This window comes from Mustela erminea, chromosome 16, assembly GCF_009829155.1.
Source record: "Mustela erminea isolate mMusErm1 chromosome 16, mMusErm1.Pri, whole genome shotgun sequence".
NCBI lineage: Eukaryota > Metazoa > Chordata > Mammalia > Carnivora > Mustelidae > Mustela > Mustela erminea.
In genome coordinates this window covers 36,475,514-36,496,806 of record NC_045629.1, presented here as the reverse complement: position 1 = coordinate 36,496,806, position 21,293 = coordinate 36,475,514, and the positions used below count along the sequence as shown (strand labels likewise).

The 21,293-nt window shown below is 38.0% G+C and overlaps 1 protein-coding gene across 1 annotated transcript in view; it reads left to right on the top strand.

The window, feature by feature from the left end:
* LOC116575087 overlaps positions 1-21,293 on the top strand; it is a 139,304-nt gene that overhangs the window by 1,757 nt on the left and 116,254 nt on the right. The gene's annotated exons all lie outside the window — the stretch shown is intronic.

The window sequence follows — 21,293 nt, the reverse complement described above, 5'->3', positions numbered from 1 at the left end:
TAAAGATTAAGTTATACTTTGTCCATTTGAAGTATTTTTTTCATCTATGGTAGCCATTAAAATTAAGCATTACATCAACTGAATCTAGAATCCAAACCCTCAAAATATTCTATCATTAAATATTATAACAAGGTTAAAAGAAGATGATCTTACAAAGTAAGAGCAAAATACTTCATGTTATTGATAAACATAATAAAATATCACTTTAGTTTAAAAATATTTGCTTTATTATCATCTAATCTTTCTCTTTTTTTCCCTTCTGGTTGTGAGTGTACATAAAATATCAGTTTAAAATACATGCATTCAAATTTGTAAATAAATGTGTATAAATGTGTACACAAATTTACTGTCTGTCATTTAGTAGAGGTATGGGTTCAAATATTTTCTACTGTTCAAGATATGTGATAAACAAAAATTGTAAATCATTGGATTGATAAAAGGGATGTAAAGGGCCTTCTAGATGTACTCTGATGGAGTAACATGATATAATTGGGGAAAAAAAACAGAAGCAATATAAAAAATTCTAATATTATAAAATAGAAAAAGGTGGGAATAATTTAGTGTAAAGATTAAGTTTTACACTTTTCAAAACCCTCTTGTAACACAACTATGTTCATTTCAGTTCAACATTTGTTGGGCACCTAGTGTGCTCTGCTTGGTCCTGGCAATGAAAAGATGAATTAGATGGGGTGTTCTGTCCAGAGCTGCCCTCTGTCTAATGGGGAAAACAGAGGTGTGTGACCATATGAAGTAGTGGAATCATGTGACTTAACAAGTAATTTCCATAAAGTATTGTAAGCAGTATACAAGGGGGTTCTATGAATAATATAAGATGATATCTAGTGAAGTCTGATGGGATAGGGCTAGAGAAGGCTTCCTGGTAGAGGTGGTGCCTAAACTAAACTTTTTTGAGAGTACATTAGAGAATAGTATAATTGATTCAAAATGAGAAATTTGAATAGATTAGAAAGTATTCATGATGTTGTTTCATTTTGTTTAATGAAGCAGAAAAATCTGCAAGGCAATTTATTAAGATTTCTGTCTTTATAAACCATTTTAAGTTCTCATTGCTGGAGGTATAAACTTCGATTATCTGGAACATTCTTCCGACTACATTTGTGCCAAATCAGTAATATACTTTCTTTTACTCTTCCTCATTCAGTCAACAATTCTTTAATACTGTGGTGTTTCAGGCACCTGTTTCAGGCACCAAGCGAGGTGTCCAGGAATATGCAGTCAAATAAGACAGTGCTTCTGTCTTTAAGGTACTTAAAGTAGTTTGCAGACATCGTGTTGTAAAGCAATTCACATAAGTTAGCATGAGAAGTGCTGAAATAAAACTGAAATGATGACGGAGCGCCTGGGTGGCTCAGTGGGTTAAGCCTCTGCCTTCGGCCCAGGCCATGATCCCAGGGTTCTGAGATCGAGCCCCGCATCAGGCACTCTGCTCAGTGGGGAGCCTGCTTCCTCCTCTCTCTCTCTCTCTGCCTGCCTCTCTGCCTACTTGTGATCTCTGTCTGTCAATAAATAAATAAAAATCTTTAAAAAAAAAAAACAGTTAAAATGATGTACATGTTGCACTTGATCAAAGGAGAGACTGATGATCTTTGCCTCAAAGAGAGGAAAGTGGGCCATGTCAGAAAAGACTTTCCAGATGAAATGATGGTTAATCTAGGTCTTGAAGAATGAGTGAGACTTTGCCAAGATGGTGGAAGGAAAGACATTCCAGGGAGAACTATCATATGTAAGCGCAAGCAAGCCTGCCACCATTTTCTAGCCCCTTATAAATATTTTCTATTCACGTTCTTATTCACCATTACTTAACAACTTCTTCCTTAGCTAGACTCTTCTGTTAGATCAAGATTTACAAGATGTCTGTCTTCAGCGTGTCTACAATTCAGTTTGCCTTTGGGAAGTGGAAATATTTAGAATTACATTCTCACTAACAACGGACATTTAAAGCATTCATGTAAGTTGGAAACACGAGATTCTTTATGAATAGTCATTGGCCTGGAAAGTATGACCTCATTGGTAGTTGTGGGTGATGACTGTACTTTATAGCATCACTAAATTTGTTGGCTAATCATTGCCTACCTCACCCGGCCTTCCATCTAAGAAAAACTCTCCCCTGACCACACCCATGGTTGCCGTGTTTGTAGCACGGGTCTTAACATCCTTATCTCTAGGGTGTCACCACAGCTGACTGGACAGATAACTTGGAGAAAAACAGCCCAAAGCACATTTGGGCCAAAGATGTTATGCTTTGAATGCTTAGTGGTAGAGTCTTGAATGCAATATCCAAACTCTGGGCCTGCTAGTTGGCAGAGAAAAACTACCCATTAGTACCAAAAAATGTCAACCATCTGAGAGGTATACCTATGGGCACAGGTAGAAGTAGTGCAGGTAGCATGGGAATAATTTCCGATGATTTATTAGGCACCAAAGAATCTGAGATACCCTGAAATGCCTATGTAGCTTCTGACTCCAAGGATACTTGCCTAGGGTGCTGAGAAAAACATTCCCGATAGACCAGGTGAAAGGAAGTTTATTTGAATGCTGTGTGGGACTCTCACATAATCCAACTGTAGATAGTACGATCAGGCCTCATAACTGCTGGAAAAAACAACTTCAGAGAAGCCACCTTTTAAAAATTTTTTCTCTCAGGCAGCACCATTTCTCTTCTCTGTGTCTTTCTATCCGTACCAACATTTCTTTCTCCTTTAGGCAGCCTTATTTCAAAAGGCTCTTAGTTTCTGTTCCTGAGTAACTTCAGTTTAACATGAGCCTCTGTCCTACCCTGGAGCCATTTTGGCACAGATGTGCTAGCCCTCCTTTAGTTACCACTACTGCTTTCTAAGTTAGACTTTTCTGTCACTTCGTTTGAATTCTTGTGCCCTGAGGTATGCCTCTGAGACGGTCAATATTTTTGGTATTGATGGGTAGAGTTTTTCTCTGTCAATCAGCAATCTTGGTTTGGATATCTTACTCAGGACCCTCCGCTACCAGGTATTCAAAGCATAACATCTCAACCTCAGTTGGCAAAATATCCTAGATAGTATAGATTTCAAAAGCCTTGCTGGAGCATTTGTGAGAATAGGCAGGTTGGCAAAAGTCCTGGATGCTGGCACAGGGAAAGCAAAGACCAGCTTCTGCCGGGATGTCATCATTGTGCAGCATGTCAGTAGCAAGTTTCATCCAAGTTACAACTAGACCGAGTTAGGTCCAGGATAGGATTAGGCAAGCTTGCCATGTTGCTGAAAGAAAGCAGGATAGTCTAGGTAGGGCAGTAGAGAAAGGAGGTGAGGCTCAAGGTTAAGTGGAATTTGATATCAACAACACGAAGGCAGTCAAGAAAACTAAGCCGGCGGTAAATCAGGGCATGGTTGGAGGGAGCAGTTATTTTAGTCAGGAGCATCTGCTGAAAGAGGCCTATAATTTCAGAGCAGCTCAGAGCTATTGGACAGCAGTTGCTTCTGGATCATGAAGAGCCTTTTGTAGCCAGTGTAGGTCTAGGAGCCTTCAGGGCTGTTGTCCCATAGGGATGAATACACTGTCTTCTGCACAGACTTGGGTTTTGAGTGGTCCGTGATCCCCATAGGGGGCTCTGATGGGTCACACCCCAATGAAGCCAGTCTGGCACCTTGAAGAGGATTTTATTCTACTGATTGTCAAGGTCACTCCCTGTTACATCACCTTAGTTTAGTTTCTTGACAGCGCTTATCACCCGTCAGAAAATCCTGTTTCTGTGCTTGTTGTCCTGTCTCCCTCTAGGAAAATATAAATTCCTTGAGAGCAGAGACATTAATCTGTACCCCCCCCCCCCCCGCAACCTCCCCGCCACCCATTACTGTGTTCTTAGCACCTTGAACAATATTTGGCTCTTGGTATGTTCTCAGTAAATATTTATTGAGTAAATAAACAAAAGTCCATGAACTTGGTGACATGGTCATGAGCTAAGGGCCTGGACAACAGTCCAAGCCCTGGTGATCCTGTCAGTTCTTGATTAAACTGTCTACGTTTTAAACATACTTGGAAAACTTAACTGAGTGCCAGCAACTGTCACCGACCTCCCACCGCATCCACACCCAAATTCTGTCCTCAACTCTGATTTTGCAAATGTTCTGAGAAGAAAAAATGTGACTGTGCCGTTCTGGTAAGAAATCACATCAACTTGTTTCTGTTGAACAAGCCCTTGGCCACAAACATTTTCTGTTTTTCAGCCTCCTTCTGAGGTGACTCCCCAGTACCTACTTCCCCCTTCCCCATTTTCTCTCTTTCTTCTCGATAAAACAAAGTCCTCAGTTCTAATAGGCCATAAACAATCTCTGTATTGCGGAACTGTGAGTGAGCATATTTTCAGGAAACAGCTGAAATTTCTCCATGTACTTTGCTTTTTTGAAAAACAGCCGCATGGCTCAATATGTGTCCAGCCCATATTTACTAATTAGCAAACAGCCTCCCACTGAGTCAGCCTCCTTCCTCTCTCTGTTTCCTTTTCCTTTCTTAGAAGATTGTTTGCATGCATACAACTTGGCCCAGCACTTTTTGACATGTAGTGTAACAATGTTCATGAGCATGAACACTGTCCTCTTGAAATACACATTTCTTTCGATGGTGTAATCAAAGTGAAAATAGCATTCTGTTAACAAAAGTTAGTTTTGCTGATACCAAGAGATCATCTACTTTATATCATGATCATGATGTGATCTCTTTCTTTGAAAGCAGGATGCTAGAATAAATTCTATTAAGTTGCATAATGAAATAATGAGCTTTAAAACTCAGAAATGACATTTTCATTAGTGATTAAGTCAATTGACAGTTATTTATTGAACATCTACTATATAAAATGGTCTGAGATGTGTACTCAGCATACAAAGAAAGATGACTGTGTCTGGGAGTTGAAAAATCTATGTGGTAAAATAAGATGCTACGTTACCTCATTGGCATCTCAAACTTAATGTGTCCAGAACTGAGCCACTCATATCTTTATTAGAACCTTTTTTAGTGTTCCTTATTTCAATAAGTGGCTCATAATCTAGTAGAAGAAATAGATAAAAATCAATATTTATGAAACAGTATTAATGCTTTCATGGAGTTAAGCATAAGATATATATGTTTAAGAAGGCACTAAATGCAATGAAACGTGAAAGTCAGTGTTCTTCGTCAGGAAAGGATATCCTGTGATAATTTAAAAATAGATTAAAGCAGGGGCGCCTGGGTGGTTCAGTGGTTTAAGCCTCTGCCTTCAGCTCAGGTCATGATCCTAGGATCCTGGGATTGAGCCCCACATCGGGCTCTCTGCTCAGTGGCTTCCCCTGCCCCCCCAGCCTGCATCTCTGCCTACTTGTGATCTCTGCCTGTCAAATAAATAAATACAATCTTTAAAAAAATAAAAATAGATTAAAGCGTGCATCACTGGTGATTCTTTTTAAGATTTTTATTTATTTCTTTGATAGAGAGAGAGAGAGAAAGCACACAAGCAGGGGGAGCTGCAGAGAGAGGGAGAAGCGGGCTCCTGATGTGGGACTCGATTCCAGGACCCCGAGATCATGACCTGAGCCGAAGGCAGATGCTCAACCAACTGAGCACCCAGGCGCCCCAGTGATTCTTTTTAAATATATTTTTTTCTTCTCTGCAATTCTGTGTCTGTCTCATGGGCTAACAGAATTATCCCCTCAATAACATGGGTCACTTTTTTGTGTGTTTTTGCCTGAGAATTTAGTGCCTTTCTGACTGATGTATTTTCCTTACAAAAACTGAATTAAACTGCCACCAAAAAGGGCCAGTTGCTTATATTATTCACAAAGTTTAAAGTTCCCTCTTCTCCAAAAAATAGATAAGTAATAAAATATTAAAAATTAAAATAAAAAATGCTGCAGTAAAAAAAAAAATTAATTAACAAATAATGAAGTTTGTTGGGCTCCCCGCCGAGGGGAGGAGGCGCCCGGGCCAGCCGGAGGCCTCTCCTTGGGGCTGAGCGGGATGGCGAGTGTCGCAAACCCAGAACGCACCCACAGAAGACACCGGGCTCGGGAGGTCTGTCGAAGCAGGATCTCGCTTTATTGAGTAGGGCAGCGGCTTATATGGGGTGAGGGAAGGGAAGTGAGGTCAGCAAAGTGGGGGCCAATGGGGATGTGCCGTGTCGGCGGGAGTTGGGAGAGACACGCCCTGCAGGGGGTGGAGACTCGCGGGAAACAAAACTGATGGGAAACCGAAACCGCCACTTTGGCGCCTTTGTTGTCGGCCATGTGGGTTCCCGATCCGGAAGAGAAGGCCACCCGGCGCCATCTTAGCCTCTTGGGGCCCAACAGAAGTTCCCTCGTATTTAGCTATGACTGTATCATAATGACTATGGTGGCAACCATTTTGATTATCATATCCACTTATTTGCTTTGATAAATTATCTGTACTTTGCAAATCTCTTTTGGATTGCATAATTAGTGACAGGACTGTTAAAACCAAAGACCCAGTTTTTTGTTGTAATAGATTTTATGATTTGTCTTCTGTTTGAAAAGACAACTTTAGTTCTATGATACTGAAAGAATATATTCAGAACCTCAATATAAAGAATTATTTGCAATTCAACTAATTGTAAAACATATTGTGATAATGTAGTCTAGGTCTAATTTTCCAGTGCACTGGTGTATAGCATATATAGGCCTTATTCAATATAAGGTCTCTGTAATTCAGTGCAAAATATTTTCTCATGAGAAGGGAGGTGGTTCCTGGAGCAGTTAGGCAAAGATCATTATGAGTCTCTTGACAAGAAGATTAGTTTTTATTTTTGTGGATTTATTCATGCATACAGGTGAGATTGAGAAAAAAAACTAATGAATTGCTAATGAAATAGTATTCTCTAGTAGGCAATAGTCAGTTTCAGATTAAACAATAATTAGTAGAATAGAGAACTGCCTGTGAAAATTAAGATCTTCTCTCTGGTAGACATAAACCCATCTCCTATCATTTTCAGAATTTTGTCTTCATTCTTTTGAGACTGGAAAACTTTTTGGTATTCAAAGTCCTGGTAGATAGGAATATTTGAAAGGAAACGAAGAGCATCCCATGGGTTCCTAATTATAAAAAGATAAGTGTGCAAAAATCTAGAGGTCTGAAAAAGATAGTTGGGAAAAGTTGTTTTATCAGGTGATAACTTGAAGTAATTTAATGGTTAATATTTGTTATATGTATATTATATACCAGACATTCACAAGAGTAACTTTACATGGACTATCATGTTTACTCTTTATATAAATCCAACCTTTAAAGATGATTCCCTTTCAAAGTGGAGGAACATAATCTTAGAAGTGTGGAGGTTTGAACCAACAAATCCTTTGGGCTTTGCCTTTTAAACATTTCCAGAATTGGGCCACTTTTACCACCTTCATCACTGTTGTCTAAACCATCTTCATTTAACACCTGACCATTGCAACAGCTTTCAAATAGTCTGTTCTTCACATTGCATTCAGAAAAATATTTTTTAAATTGATATAAGATCAGGTCACATTTTGCTCAAAACTCCCCAAAGATTTTCCATCTAAAATAAAATATAGGGGCATCTGGGTGGCTCAGTGGGTTGAGCCTCTGCCTTCAGCTCCGGTCGTGATCTCAGGGTCCTGGAATAGAGCCCCGGATTGGTCTCTCTGCTCAGTGGGGAGCCTGCTTCCCCCTCTTTCTCTGCCTGCCTTTCTGCTTACTTGTGATCTCTCTCTCTGTCAAATAAATAAATAAAATCTTTAAAAAATAATAATAAAATCTAAACTCTTTACTAAAACCTCTGCTACATGGTCCCATGCTTTATAGGTGCCCCTATATTACAAAAGCACAAAAATAGATTTCTGAAGGGACACACAGGCAATCTTTATCTCTGAGGAGCCAAATCTCACCACTGGCACAACACAGCCCCATCGTAAACATACACTCTTAAAACTTACATATTCAGGCCCCAAGGAAATGTCTGTCCACATTTTTTAACATGTGTCTTCAAAATAAAAGGCAACTTGTATGCCGAGAGTGCTGTGAATATTTGCAGATTGTGCTGTTGCCAACATCTGAGACTGAAGTGACTTCAAAAGGCAGTGGAAGAATTTTAAGACTCATTAACTTCTCAAATCCTTTCTCTCAGCTAGCATGGATACAATAAATTCTTGCATAATGAAACACTACTTCCCAATAGTGCCCTGCATTGTTTTCCTGTTCCAATTTATGGTTCAGAAAAATGACATATGGGACCTGAGGAACAATAATTGCATATGGGGCCTGAGAGATACTTGCAATATTAAATAATTTATATTAATTCTAAATTTGTATAGAGAACTAAATATAATTTACAAAGCTTGATACTAGTTCTTTACATTGGCTTTAGACATAAAATGTAAAGTTGCAAATAGTTTTTTTCTTTGACAAAAATTTAATAAGATTTCATTAAATCTTTGAAAAATAAAACTCAAATGTTAGCTTTACTTATGTAATATTAGTTAAAAATTTTATGTTCATTAATCACAATTTTCAATTTTGCCCTTTAAAGTTAATGGGTAATTCTAAACATTTTAGAAAAAATAGAACACTTTTAAAAACATGAAAGAAAATAATTTTAATTTTTATATTTATTTTATTTTTGGATAAAATGTAAATTCAAATTACGATAACATTGAATACAATTATGTATTTTCTATTCTTTAGGTCTTTAAGGATGAGGACAAGTTGAAAGCATGATAGAAATTAAAAACTGCAAAACTGGGGGCGCCTGGGTGGTTCAGTGGGTGAAAGCCTCAGCCTTCAGCTCAGATCATGATCTCAGGGTCCTGGGATTGAGCCCCGCATGGGGTTCTCTGCTCAGCGGGGAGCCTGCTTCCCCCTCTCAGTCTCTGCCTGCCTCTCTGCCTACTTGTGGTCTCTGTCTGTCAAATAAATAAATAAATAAAATCTTAAAAAAAAAAAAATACAAAGCTGATCCCCCAAAATAAAAGGAACCTGAAAAGAAAGATGAAATAGGAAAACCAAAAAAGCAGACTGCTTAAATATTTAAAAACTAGAAACAATAAGTCAAGTACAACCCACATAAAATTTATGAAAACATGTTATAAATTATTTAATAAAGAATTAATTAACGATCAAAACAATAAAAACAAATAGGGAAATTATTCTTATCAAATTCACAACTTATACATGTCATTAATCTGTGCAACTTCATAATCTTCATATTCTTTGCTAAATGAAGGTTTAGTTACTAATTAAAACAAAGACAATATAGGTGATCCTCTCTTTGTACTCTTGCTATGATTTCATAAATGTTAATAATAATGGGTTAAATAAATAAATGTTTATTTATTTATATAAATAAATAATGGGTTATAAGTAAATAATGGGTCAAATAAATAAATAAATGTTCATAATTTGTTATTTTTCTTCACTGAATTTATCATAGAATGGCATATTATATATGATATATAATATATGCCATATATTATATAATGTATAATATATAATATAATGGAAAAATGTATTTATTTGCTTATGGTATGTTTCCCGGGACATTTTAAGTTCAACAAGAGCAAGAAATTTGTTTTCTTCATATTGCCATCTATTCACAATTCCCAAACAATGTCTGTCACAAAGTTTGGGTTCAAGAAATTTTTCTTTAATGTAGAACGGTCTTAAGTACTATATTGCATTCCTTGGATAGGGCTGTGTTATCCTCTGAGAAGATATTGGGGAAAATGAAAACAAAGTTCAAATCACAGTATTAGCTGGTATTACAGCGAACATTTTAGCCTACCCTTCTAATGTTATTATTAAAACTCAGTGATCACTAACTGCTTATTTAGTCTTACCATTAACCTAGTACTAACGATGTGCCAAATACTATCTTGGGTGGCGTGAATTTAAAGAAAAGTAAGACATGAGACACATTTTTGTTGATTCTATTAGTGTCAAAATACTTGCTGTCCCTCCTTACTGGATCTGTCTTGACGGGGGAAGCCTACTTCCCAACCCACTGATGTCATGCTTGCTCAAGTGGTGTGCTTTGGCCAGTAAAATGTGGGTAGCAGTGACTTATGTCAATTCCAGGCAGAATCATTGAATCATCCCATGGTTCCACTCTTACTCTTTTATCTCTACCACTGATTGGCCTGTCCCAAATAAAGGCACCTCTTTCAGCCTATATCCTGGAATGAAAATGACCTTAGGCAGAATAGAAGCTAAACTGCAGAAAGTATGTACCATGAGCAAGAAATAAGCCTTTGTTGTTCAAAGCCAGTGGTGTCCTAGAGTTGGCTTGTACTGGCTTGTGGGAAATGATTGTACTCTTCTCCTCCCAATTCTGCATTAGGTAATACCACATTAGTAGCTTAAAATTGGCCAAGGTGAGAGTATTTACATTTTGGAAATTGCCAAATACTACAAATCAAGACTTTGATTCCTGGAGAGCTTGTTGTTAAATGTTTATCAATACTCCAATGTTTAGTTGCTAATACTTGAGGTTGTTTGTTACCACTTCACAACTTTGCCTAAGTCGTCTGTTACGGTGTTCTCAAACAGTTTACAATCTGTGGTAGACATTCATAGGCCAAAAATAGAGTAACATTATAGTAAGATCTACCTTAAGACAAGAATAAGATTTTGTGTGTGTCAGGAATTGTGAATGATCTGAGATTTTATCCTTCTTGCAAGCTCACAGATTAGCCTGCCAATTTCATGGATGTTGGCAGAGGACATGGGACTCCTGGATAAGAGACAAAGGACTATTACTCACAGCAAAAAAAGCAGCATAAGCTTCATGTTTATGTGTGGTTTCCCTTGTTCCCAAAGTCACGAGGGAAGTGGAATAGCCCAGGTAATTGTACAGGCAATGAGCTTCTGTCACTGCTAAGGAAAACTAAATCTTTTTAAATGCACTGCAAACAAACCTCCCCAACTTTTGCCCTGAGGGAAACATTATCTTTATTATGCTTGACAATAAACAAACCTCCTTCTCTAGAGGAAGACACCACTTCTATCTTCCAGGGCTGTTTGTTATACAAAATTCTTTTTTTTTTTTTTAATATTTATTTATTTAGTTGACAGACAGAGATCACGAGTAAGCAGAGAGGCAGGTGGGGCGGGGGAGTAGCAGACTCCCTGCTGAGCAGAGAGCCCGATGTGGGGGGAGATCATGACCTGAGCTGAAGGCAGAGATTTTAACCCACTGAACCACCCAGGTGCCCCTGTTATACAAAATTCTTGAAAGACAAACCAGAACAGAAGTCATCAGTGACTCTGCACACCAGTGCAAAAGTTTGAGAGACGAGGGTGCCTGGGTGGCTCAGTGGGTTAAGTCTCTGCCTTTGGCTCAGTTCATGATCTCAGGGTCCTGGGACTGAGCCCTGTATTGGGGGGTGGGTATCTCTGCTCAGCAGGAAGCCTGCTTCCCCCTCTTTCTCTGCCTGCCTCTCTGCCTAGTTGTGATCTCTCTCTCTCTGTCAAAGAAATAAAGCTTTAAAAAAAATATATGAGAGACCCCTAGAGAATGGTCTCCTTGAATAAATACAATCCCTGAAGAGTACCTAACTTTGACAAGAAGGTTTTCATGGTCCCCCATTTTAGCATATTTCTAGGGTCTCTCTTTAAGAGTAACACATGGTATTTTTCTCCCCCTCTTTGCTTTGCTTTTCTGTGTCCTAGACCTTGGTGAGATCTTCAAACCTAACTGGTCATTAAACTTAGTGAAATAAAAATTGAGGTGTTAATAATGGATGGTGGTTAAAAAAATTTTTTTTAATTGGGTGATAGTGAAGTTTGCTGAATGATAGGGTACCAAAGCTCCTGAGGAAGGAGGGGACCCAAGAGGGTTGCCTGGGGATGGTGTTTTTGTTGCTTCCCTGAGTGAGAGTATAAATAAGGCTACGTAAGTCTCAGACCCTGCTGTCAGTTCTACTTGAGGAAAATCCCAGATTTTTCACTCACTAGCCATTAAAACCATGGACAGTTTTAAGTAAAATAATGTATGTGCAGTGGAAGAATCCTTGTGTAATATTAACAGAGACATTCTGTGTTCTTGCTATTTCCTGGGATTTACCTACTGGCCCTGGGCTTCCCCATTAGAGTCAATATAGAGATGGAGGATTCAGCCTAGATTTACAAAGTATTGCTTAACTTTATGTTTCCAAATGGCCAGTTAAAATCTATAATAGAGACACTAACCTGAGAGCCAGAAAATCAGGCTGGAGAAACGGTACTTTCACGGTGGACGCCTTTGAACACCACAGGAAGGCACTGAGTTGGGCCTCCCCCGTCTCACACCACTAATGGAGAAAGGATAAAATCAAGGGAGAGGTTGGCAGTTTATACTGACTGAGATTAAATTCTGAATTGACTTCTTTTAAAATTAGAAGTGCCTGGAATTACTTTGGGCATGTTTTAAATTTTTCCTCAATTAGTGGACATAGGTGCTTACAGACTGATTTGTATTCAATTCTAGAAAAAGAAATGAAGCATTTTTTGGAGCATCGGAGAGCATTTTGACTGGAAAATTTCAAATCTGCTCCCCATGTGAGGTGTTGGTTCATTGCCATATAGAATGCGTTCAATTAGCATTATTTATTGTTACTAATAGTATTATGCGTGTAAATTTACAAAGCTTTGGGAACAGCTGAAAAGTATTTGAAATCTGGCTCAGGTGTACCCTGCTTAGTGCCTTCCTTTAGTGTTGCTTCAGACCTCTCACTCCCTTATTTAGAAACTACTTCTCTCTAAAGTGTTAATTGACAGATTTACTCATCCCAGGAATGTTTTCCAGTTGCATAAGACAACAAAACACAAAAGCCCTGCTGGATACAGAAAGAATGCACATCTAATTATGGGGTACAAAATCTGAGACTAGCCGTGGAGATATTTTGGGGTAGAGGAGAGGGCTTGCTTTTATCAAATTATATGCCTACTTTGTTTTTTTTTTTCCCCATGCTTCACAGTTTAGTGCAGGATTCTCAAAGCACCATATCAAAGAGAGGGTAATAGTGGAGATTTATGTTTTTGCTGGCAGGCTTTAAGGAGAATTATTTTGGCCAGATTTCCAAATTTCCTCTCTACACTCTACCCTTTCACAGGCCTGAAATTATACCATTTGGTGTCGATCTTGTTCAACTGTGAGTAACAATAGACACAAATATATTACTTGTGTTTTTCATCACTGATGCCTTCCTGCCTTGAGATTCGTCCAAGGAAACGTATTGGTACTTATATTGGCTCCACAGGAAATCCCATAAATGATCATTCTGCTTTGGTCAGCAAAATGTTTAGCCTGATTGTCGTAGTTCCAAAAAAGTGACACTGCTTTATCAATCTAATTCTTAAACATTAATATTTGGACGAATATTCTTTATTTGGCAGAGATCACAAGTAGGCAGAGAGGCAGGCAGGGGTTGCGGGGGGCGGGAAGCAGGCTCCCTGTTGAGCAGAGAGCCTGATGCGGAACTCGATGCCAGGACCCTGTGGACCAATATTCTTTAAAAAATAACCTATAATGTCCCCTTGAAAATTAGTATTAGCCAGCAACTTAATATTAGCTCATTTTCCCACCCATTAGATCATTTGCTATTTCTCATATCTTTGGGAGAGGATATATAAAAAGATATCTGGGTTGTGATAAATAGCATTTTTTAAAAGCTGTTTTTATTCTATTGTTGAGAATGACTTTATTTCTGCTTGACTTTGAGCCTATTGATCAAGTCTCCATAGATATATTTTAATCTTTGTTTTTTTCCTTTTTCTAGTTTTTTTTTTTTAATTTATTTGAAGTGTTTTCAATTTTATTCCACTTAGTTTGGAAAAATCACTTAATATTTAAAGTTATTATTGAATGCTTCCCTCTCTGAAGTGTCTGGAAATGGATTCTCTAAATTTTACATAAAGATAAATCCTTGGTGAAACCATTGATGTGAAAGTTCTATACACTTTTTATTTTAAAGAGTGAGGTCATATATGTATACACCTAAACCATTGTTAAACAGTAAAATTCAATTGAGTACATTTGAAGATCTAATAGATCTAATTTGAAGGTCTAATTTATTCAGTGATTCATGAATTGGGCAGCATACCATCTAGCAAATAGAAAGGAACTCCAAGGAACTGTACAAAATGGAAGGCTTTTTATAGGTAGAAGAAAGTAGGAAAAGGGAGCTTCCCCCACAAAATGGATTGATTGTTTCAGGCAACGTCACCTTCCTATTGGGGACAGCAGTGGTCTACCCAGCATATTACCTCACTAATGCTGACCAGGTAATTCCAGACCGACTAGTTAAAGTTTACATTCCTGGGACAGGCAGAAACTCAGTTAAGTTAGGTATTAATTCTTTGTTTGCTGACATGGGGCTTAGAGCAGGTGACTCCATTTTGGGGCTGTGGTCCTTTTTTGTTTTAACAATATATAGTGTCAAGCATATGGTGGTAACTTTTTTTTTTTTTTAATTTTTTAAAGATGTTATTTGTTTGACAGAGAGAGGGAGCACAAGTAGGGGGAGCAGCAGGCAGTAGAAGAAGGAGCAGCAGACCTCCTGCAGAGCAGGGGGAACCCGATATGGGACTTGATCCCAGGATTCTGGGATCATGACCTGAGTCATGAAGGCAGTGGCTTAACCAACTTTAACCCACTGAGCCACCCAGGCGCCTCCCCCCCATACAATTATAAATAAATACATACTTAGAGCTATTTTATCCTTGTAGATTACTAACATTAAGCCCCAAATTATTTCGTATGATATAAATTACATAGTTGCTCCCATCAATTCAACATCAGTTTCAGATTCAGATGTGGAAATAACAAACAAGAAGAGTGAGAGAGAACATCTCAGAATGAGGAGGACGGTTATAATTCTATAGCATGCCTAGCTTGTATAGTTCCAGTGATGGGGAATACTCTATTTTCACAATCACATTTCAAATTGGTGATAAATTGCTGAGGTCTAGGGTGCCTGGGTGGCTCAGTGGGTTAAGCTTCAGCCTTCGGCTCGGGTCATGATATCAGGGTTCTGGGATCTAGTCCCGCATCGGGCTCTCTGCTCAGCAGGGGTTCTGCTTCCCTCCTCTTCTTTCTGCCTGCCTCTCTGCCTACTTGTGTTTTCTCAGATTGGTGAGGTCTAATGATTTTTTAATTTAAATAGTTGAGGGCAATCATTGTTATGCTTCTTAGTCCACATTTCTCTAGGCTAGTCATTCCAAATTTCTCTGTAAAATGTCTACCTTTTTTTTTTTTAAGATTTTATTTATTTATTTGACAGAGAGAGAGAGATCATAAGTAGGCAGAGAGGCAGGCAGAGAGAGAGGGGGAAGCAGGTTCTTTGCTGAGCAGAGAGCCCGATGTGGGGCTTGATCCCAGGACCCAGAGGTTAGGACCTGAGCCAGAGGCAGAGGCTTAAACCACTGAGCTACCCAGGTGCCCCCAAATGTCTACTTTTGATCTGATTTATCAACCTGCTCAATTTTCTTCATACTATACACTTTTTAAATGTGTCATGCCCAAGAACAGATGCAGTTTCTTCAGATACAATCTGACAAAGGAAGTGTAGAGCAGGACTGTATCTTTGCTAATTCTAGATAATAAGGTTTCTGACCCTCAGTTCATGTATAGGTTCTTAGATTTCATAAATCTTTTACAAAATCTATAGCCTGATTGTTAAATTAATCAAAGTTAGCAAATAAGGCTTCCCATGGAATATCTTCTTTCAGAAAAATATAGAAATTAGATAATCATGTCAGAAAAGAGAAATATAAAATTAGTCTTGGAGGGAAGTAAAGTAAATTTGCAATATGAATTGCCTATTGTATTTTAAAATAAACCCCCACAGAAAATTTGTTCAGTAAATTCGTTGTCTTCAAATTCTGTCTGTACAGATTCTGAACATTCATGTTTGTTCAGGGAGCCATGGTTATGTTGAGTGGTGTGAGGTTTGGAGCCAGGGTTTTTAAATACATATCCCCTTGAGGACCTGAGGGAAGAGATTTAATTGCTACACTTTCCTAGATGGGGCTAATAGCGTTTCCAGCAATACCCATATTTGTTGTCTAGATTACTCTACTGATCTGTGTACCATGCTTTGAAGATTAAATGTAACAGACACCCTGACTCTGGGTAAAGTACATCTTTAATGACTGGTTTGTCAACATATAATTAAAAAAAAAAAAAAGAGGTGGTATCTTGTGAGCTTCAGTATTGGTTTAAAATTGTCTGGGGAGAACAGAATTGGGTTTTCCAAGTTTTTCAATTAAATTCCACATTTGTTGCTGTGGATCCCCTGGTGTCACAGATGCTTGTCTCCACAGGCAGAAACTCATTGACACAATAGAGTTTGGACTACAAGCGAAGTAAAAGATTTTAGACTCAGACCTAGTAAAGGAGTATTATTACACACTCTTATCTGTTATCATGATTTGATGGCAGCCAACAGAAATTAACCTCAGTTAACTTAAGGAAAGTCAACTTACTGGAAAGATACGGGACATTATCCTGAAGAACTGGACTTGAGAATGGGCAAGAACTGAGGACACACATTCAATGGGCTCATGGCAGGAATTGTCTTCTCTGGATGCTATTGACCCAATGGGATGCATTCTCTTCATTTTTAGAGTCTATGATTCTCTGTTCAAGATTCTGTTTGGTTCAACTTGTTTATGGAAGAAGTATGACCCTAATAACTATCCTCTAGATCGATGGTTCTCATGTTTTTTTTGTTCTTCTTCTTTTTGTTTTTTTTTAAAGATTTTATTTGACAGAGAGAGAGATCACAAGTAGGCAGAGAGGCAGGTGGAGAGAGAGGGGGAAGCAGGCTCCCTGCTGAGCAGAGAGGCTTATCAAGTTTTTTGTTCTTAAGAACCCTTTACACTCTTACAGATTATTGAGGACTCCAAAGAACTTCTGTTAATATGGATTATATTCATTTATATTTATTGTATTATAAGCTAAAAGTGAGACATTTTTAAAAATTCATTTATTAATTTATTTAAAATATCACTATGGGCTTATTACATGTTAACATAGATAGCATGCTTTGGTGAAAAACCATTGTATTGTCCCAACAACAAACTAGAAATATTTGGCTTGATGGAAGACAGATGAATTCTCATATCTATTCTCTATTCAGTCTTTTGCAGTATACTGTTTCAGTTGAAGTATATGAAGAAAGTTTGGTTTTGCACAAATAGTTAAAAAAACAGAGGAGGTTTTTTTTTTTTCTTTTTTTAAAGATTCCATTTATTCATTTGACAGAGAGAGACACAGTGAGAGAAGGAACACAGGCAGGGGGAGTGAGAGAGGGAGAAGCAGGCTCCCCACCAAACAGGGAGCCCGATGCGGGGCTCGATCCCAGGACCCTGAGATCATGAACTGAGCTGAAGGCAGACGCTTAACACCTGAGCCACTCAGGCGCCCCAAAACAGAGGAGTATTTTTAAAGCCTTTCCTAGTTAATTGTAGAAAAATTATGTAAAGCTGTATAATAGAGACAATAATCAGAAAGCCTGAAGACTAATCTAGTGAAGCAATACCTCTGTGGAGACCTTTGAGGACCAGAAGAAGGCATTGGAATGGGACATCTGCTCCTTATGCCTCTTTTGCATAAAGCTGTATAAAACATCCCCTTGGCCCATCACGATCTTTCTCACACCATTACTGGGAATGACATAAAATCAAAGCAAAATTGAGAGTCTTGCACTGGCCGAGATTAAATTTTGAATTTACTTCCTTTAAAATCAGAAGTATCTGAGTTGAACATGGTCACATGGAGGGTTTTCAAGCCTTATATAGTGAACCCATTCTAGTGTGCCCACTTCTCTAAGCCTTTTGATCTCTTCTTCCATTAAAATGACATAGCAGAACAGGCATCTTTAGTTTGTTTAATAATAAGGTACATCTTTTTTTTTTTCCCCTAAGCTCCCAGGAACTATCCCAGGAGTATACTAGAGCACTTACCCATTGCCTGACCAAGATGTTTAGTTCTGCATTATGAAAGAATGTCTCCAAATTGACAAACACCCATATTCAGTTTAATATTCCATCTCTTTTGATGTGACACTCTCCAGATACACCCACTTTCTCAGTTCGTGCTGAACATATTAGCCAGGTCTTCTAGCCACTTCAGCATATACCCTCTCTCCACCCTCAGCAGGCCCTGCACTTCTCCAGTCTGGTTATATAGAGATTTGACCCTAGTTATGTGTCTGTAGCCAGGGAGGTGGAGGCAGATCTTGAGGAGGACAATATGGTCGTCTAAAACTTCTGGAGTTCTCCACGTAGGTTTCAAGCAAGGAAGTGAAAGTGGATCTATCTTCCAGTAGGAGAATGTAGGTCAATTCTGTGGACCCAAAGGGTTCAGGTCAATTTAGAGGTTTAAGGTTCTGAAGTGCATCTACCCAGATATCCCCATCCCAAATTTTGGTTCTACTTCCCCATCGGACCTAGACTTTGTCACAGGAGATTTGCCAGAATGAGAATTTCGCCTTCTCTGTGGTTCTACCACTTTACAATCAAATCCTGTATCTACTGTTCAATGTTTCAACAACAGGAAGTGAAGTTATCTCTAAAGACAGGCAAGGAGTGAGGTGCCTCAGTGGTGTAGTCGGTTAAGTGTCCAGCTCTGGGTTTTAGCTCTGGTCCTGATCTCAGGACTGTGAGATCATGCCCTGAGCTGGGCTCCATGCTCTGTGAGGAGTCTGCTTGAGATTTTTTTCCTCTCTCTCTCCTTCTTCCCCTCCCTCCTAAAATAAATAAATAAATTTTAAAAAAATTACAGCCAAGGAGGTCCTTTAACTTTCATGTTTTGCTTTAAGTTATAGATTAATAGATCTGAGACTGTTAGGTTTTCTTTCTAGCCAATTGATAACACTAAGCAATTCATTCTAATCTTTTCATTTGCTGTTTCTTTAATGCTTCTCAAATGCCCAAAACATAGCACCAGCTTTCATATGCCCTTAGAAGTCTTTACAGTTTACCGAAGGTGAAACTTCACAACAGCAGCGTTATAGCAAGCCAGTGACTCTGAATGCTTCACATGTAACCCATGATGTGTCCTCATTGCCATTTAGCAGGGAAGAGTTCCAACTCCAGAATCTCATCCTTAGAGGCTCCTTCTTAGGATCGTATCCTAGAACACAGAACCTGAGTCTGAGGATCTTACTGATGTGATTTGCTGCAGGAATATGCTCAGAATAAGGAAGGAGGCAGAATAGGGCAGTGTATAAAAAGCTAAGCAAAACTGGTTTCAACTTCAGTCTCCCCTAGGGGAGCTCTACAGCAGAAATTGTGTCATCATGTCTCCTTTCTAAAAATATCCTTCTAGGCAAGGTGGTTCTACTTTGGCTGAGGGTGACATTCTGGAGAAGGAAACAGCCATTAGTTGTTATCGTCCAGTAACAAAAATTGTAAAGGTTATTGGCAACAATATTTACCAGTGCTTAGAAGGCATAATAGCACAATATTGCTAAAACCAATTACAGAGAGGAAAAACATCTCTGGTTTTCCATACATTACATTTTTTTTGAAAAACTATCATATTTGAGATCTCCTTCTGCTTCTTCATTTACTTTTTCTCTCCACTCTTCATCGCTATTATGAATATCTCTGCAAAAATGAGCAAACTCAATGTGTTATTTTATAAACATTCACAGTATTATTTTTTTGCACAGTGACCACTTTCACCAAAACAGTGTTATCAACCAATACAAACACTTCCACTCTGGAAGAACTCCATGAGATTTTATTAGTAACATTAAAGAAAGAAGAAAAATTATTTAATAGACTTTCTCTCTCACTCTCTTAACCTACTCCTTTCTTCTTTTTTCTACTCTCTCCTCTCTTTTCTTTTTTCCCTTCCCTTCACTCTTTTTCCTTTTCTTCCTTCCTTCTTTCCTTTATTCTTCTATCTTAACCTCTAACCTTTAATCTTGCTTTTACTTGGTTCATTCTATGATGCAGTGTGACTTTTTTCCATATATAAATGTTTTCTCCCCAGGTGTTTTCTTTCTGACATCATCGGTCTTTGCGCCAGACAGGTTTTCTCTCATGATTTAAGAGCTCTTACCAGCATGCTATGAAACAGATGAAATATAGGGAGAATTTCCAGATTTTCAACTTCTAACTACTTTTTTTTTAATATCTCTACTGGATAAAATGAATTTTTTTGTAGTATATGCTGGCTACTACAATTGTAAGTTTTTAGTCCAGCCACAAGGAAGGGATAAGAAAAAAATAAGGTAATTAACTTTTATCATGTAGAAATTTTTTTCTGTAATTATGTAGTATCAATACCTTATGTTTTAATGCCATGGTACTGTACTGGTTTGCTAGTCTGCCATAACAAAGTACCACAGACTGGGTTGCTGAAACAACAGAAATAACTTTAACCAAGGAGGTAATAGATCTGTACACTGAAAACTGTAAAATGTCAATGAAAAAAATTGAAGAAGACACAAATAAATACAAATCTATTCCATGTTAATGGATCAGAAGAATTAATATTGTTAAAATGTCCATACTACATTAAATACAATCTAATTACAAAAGACATTATTGCAAACATTGCAAAATTCCAAAGACATTCCTATAGAACAAATAACCCTAAAATTTGTATGCATCTTAAAATGACCCTGAAAAGCCAAAGCAATACTGAGAAAGAAGAACAAAGCTTGAGGTATATTTCTTGATTTCAGACTATACTACAAAGCTACAGTAACCAAAACAGTGTGGTACTCTAATCAAAAAAGACATACAGATCAATGGAGCAGAAGAGAGAGCCCAGAAATGAACCCATGCACATATGGTTAAATACATCTCAACAAAGGAGTTAAGTATATGTAATGGAGAAAGAATAGTCTTCAATAGTGTTTGAAATACTGGATAGTCACATGCAGAATGATGAAATTGGAGTTCCATTTCACATTATACACAAAAACTAATTCAAAAGGTATTAAAGACTTGGATATAAGACCTGAAACCATAAAATTTTTTTAAAAAATTTTGTTTCATAAAACTTTTAGAAGAAAATATAGAGAGTCAGCTCCTTGACATTGGTCTCGGCAATGATTTTTTTAGATTTGATACCAAAAACAAAGGGGAACAAAAGCAAAAATAAACAAGGGGGACTACCTCAGTCTACATATCTTCTGCACAGAAAAAGAAACCAGCAACAACATGAAAAGACAATCTGTGTAGTGGGAGAAAATATTTGCAAACCACTAATTCAAGAAGGGGGTTAACATCCAAAATATAAAAGGAAATCATACAACTTACAGCAAAAACCAAATAACTCAATTTTAAAAAGGGGCAAAGAA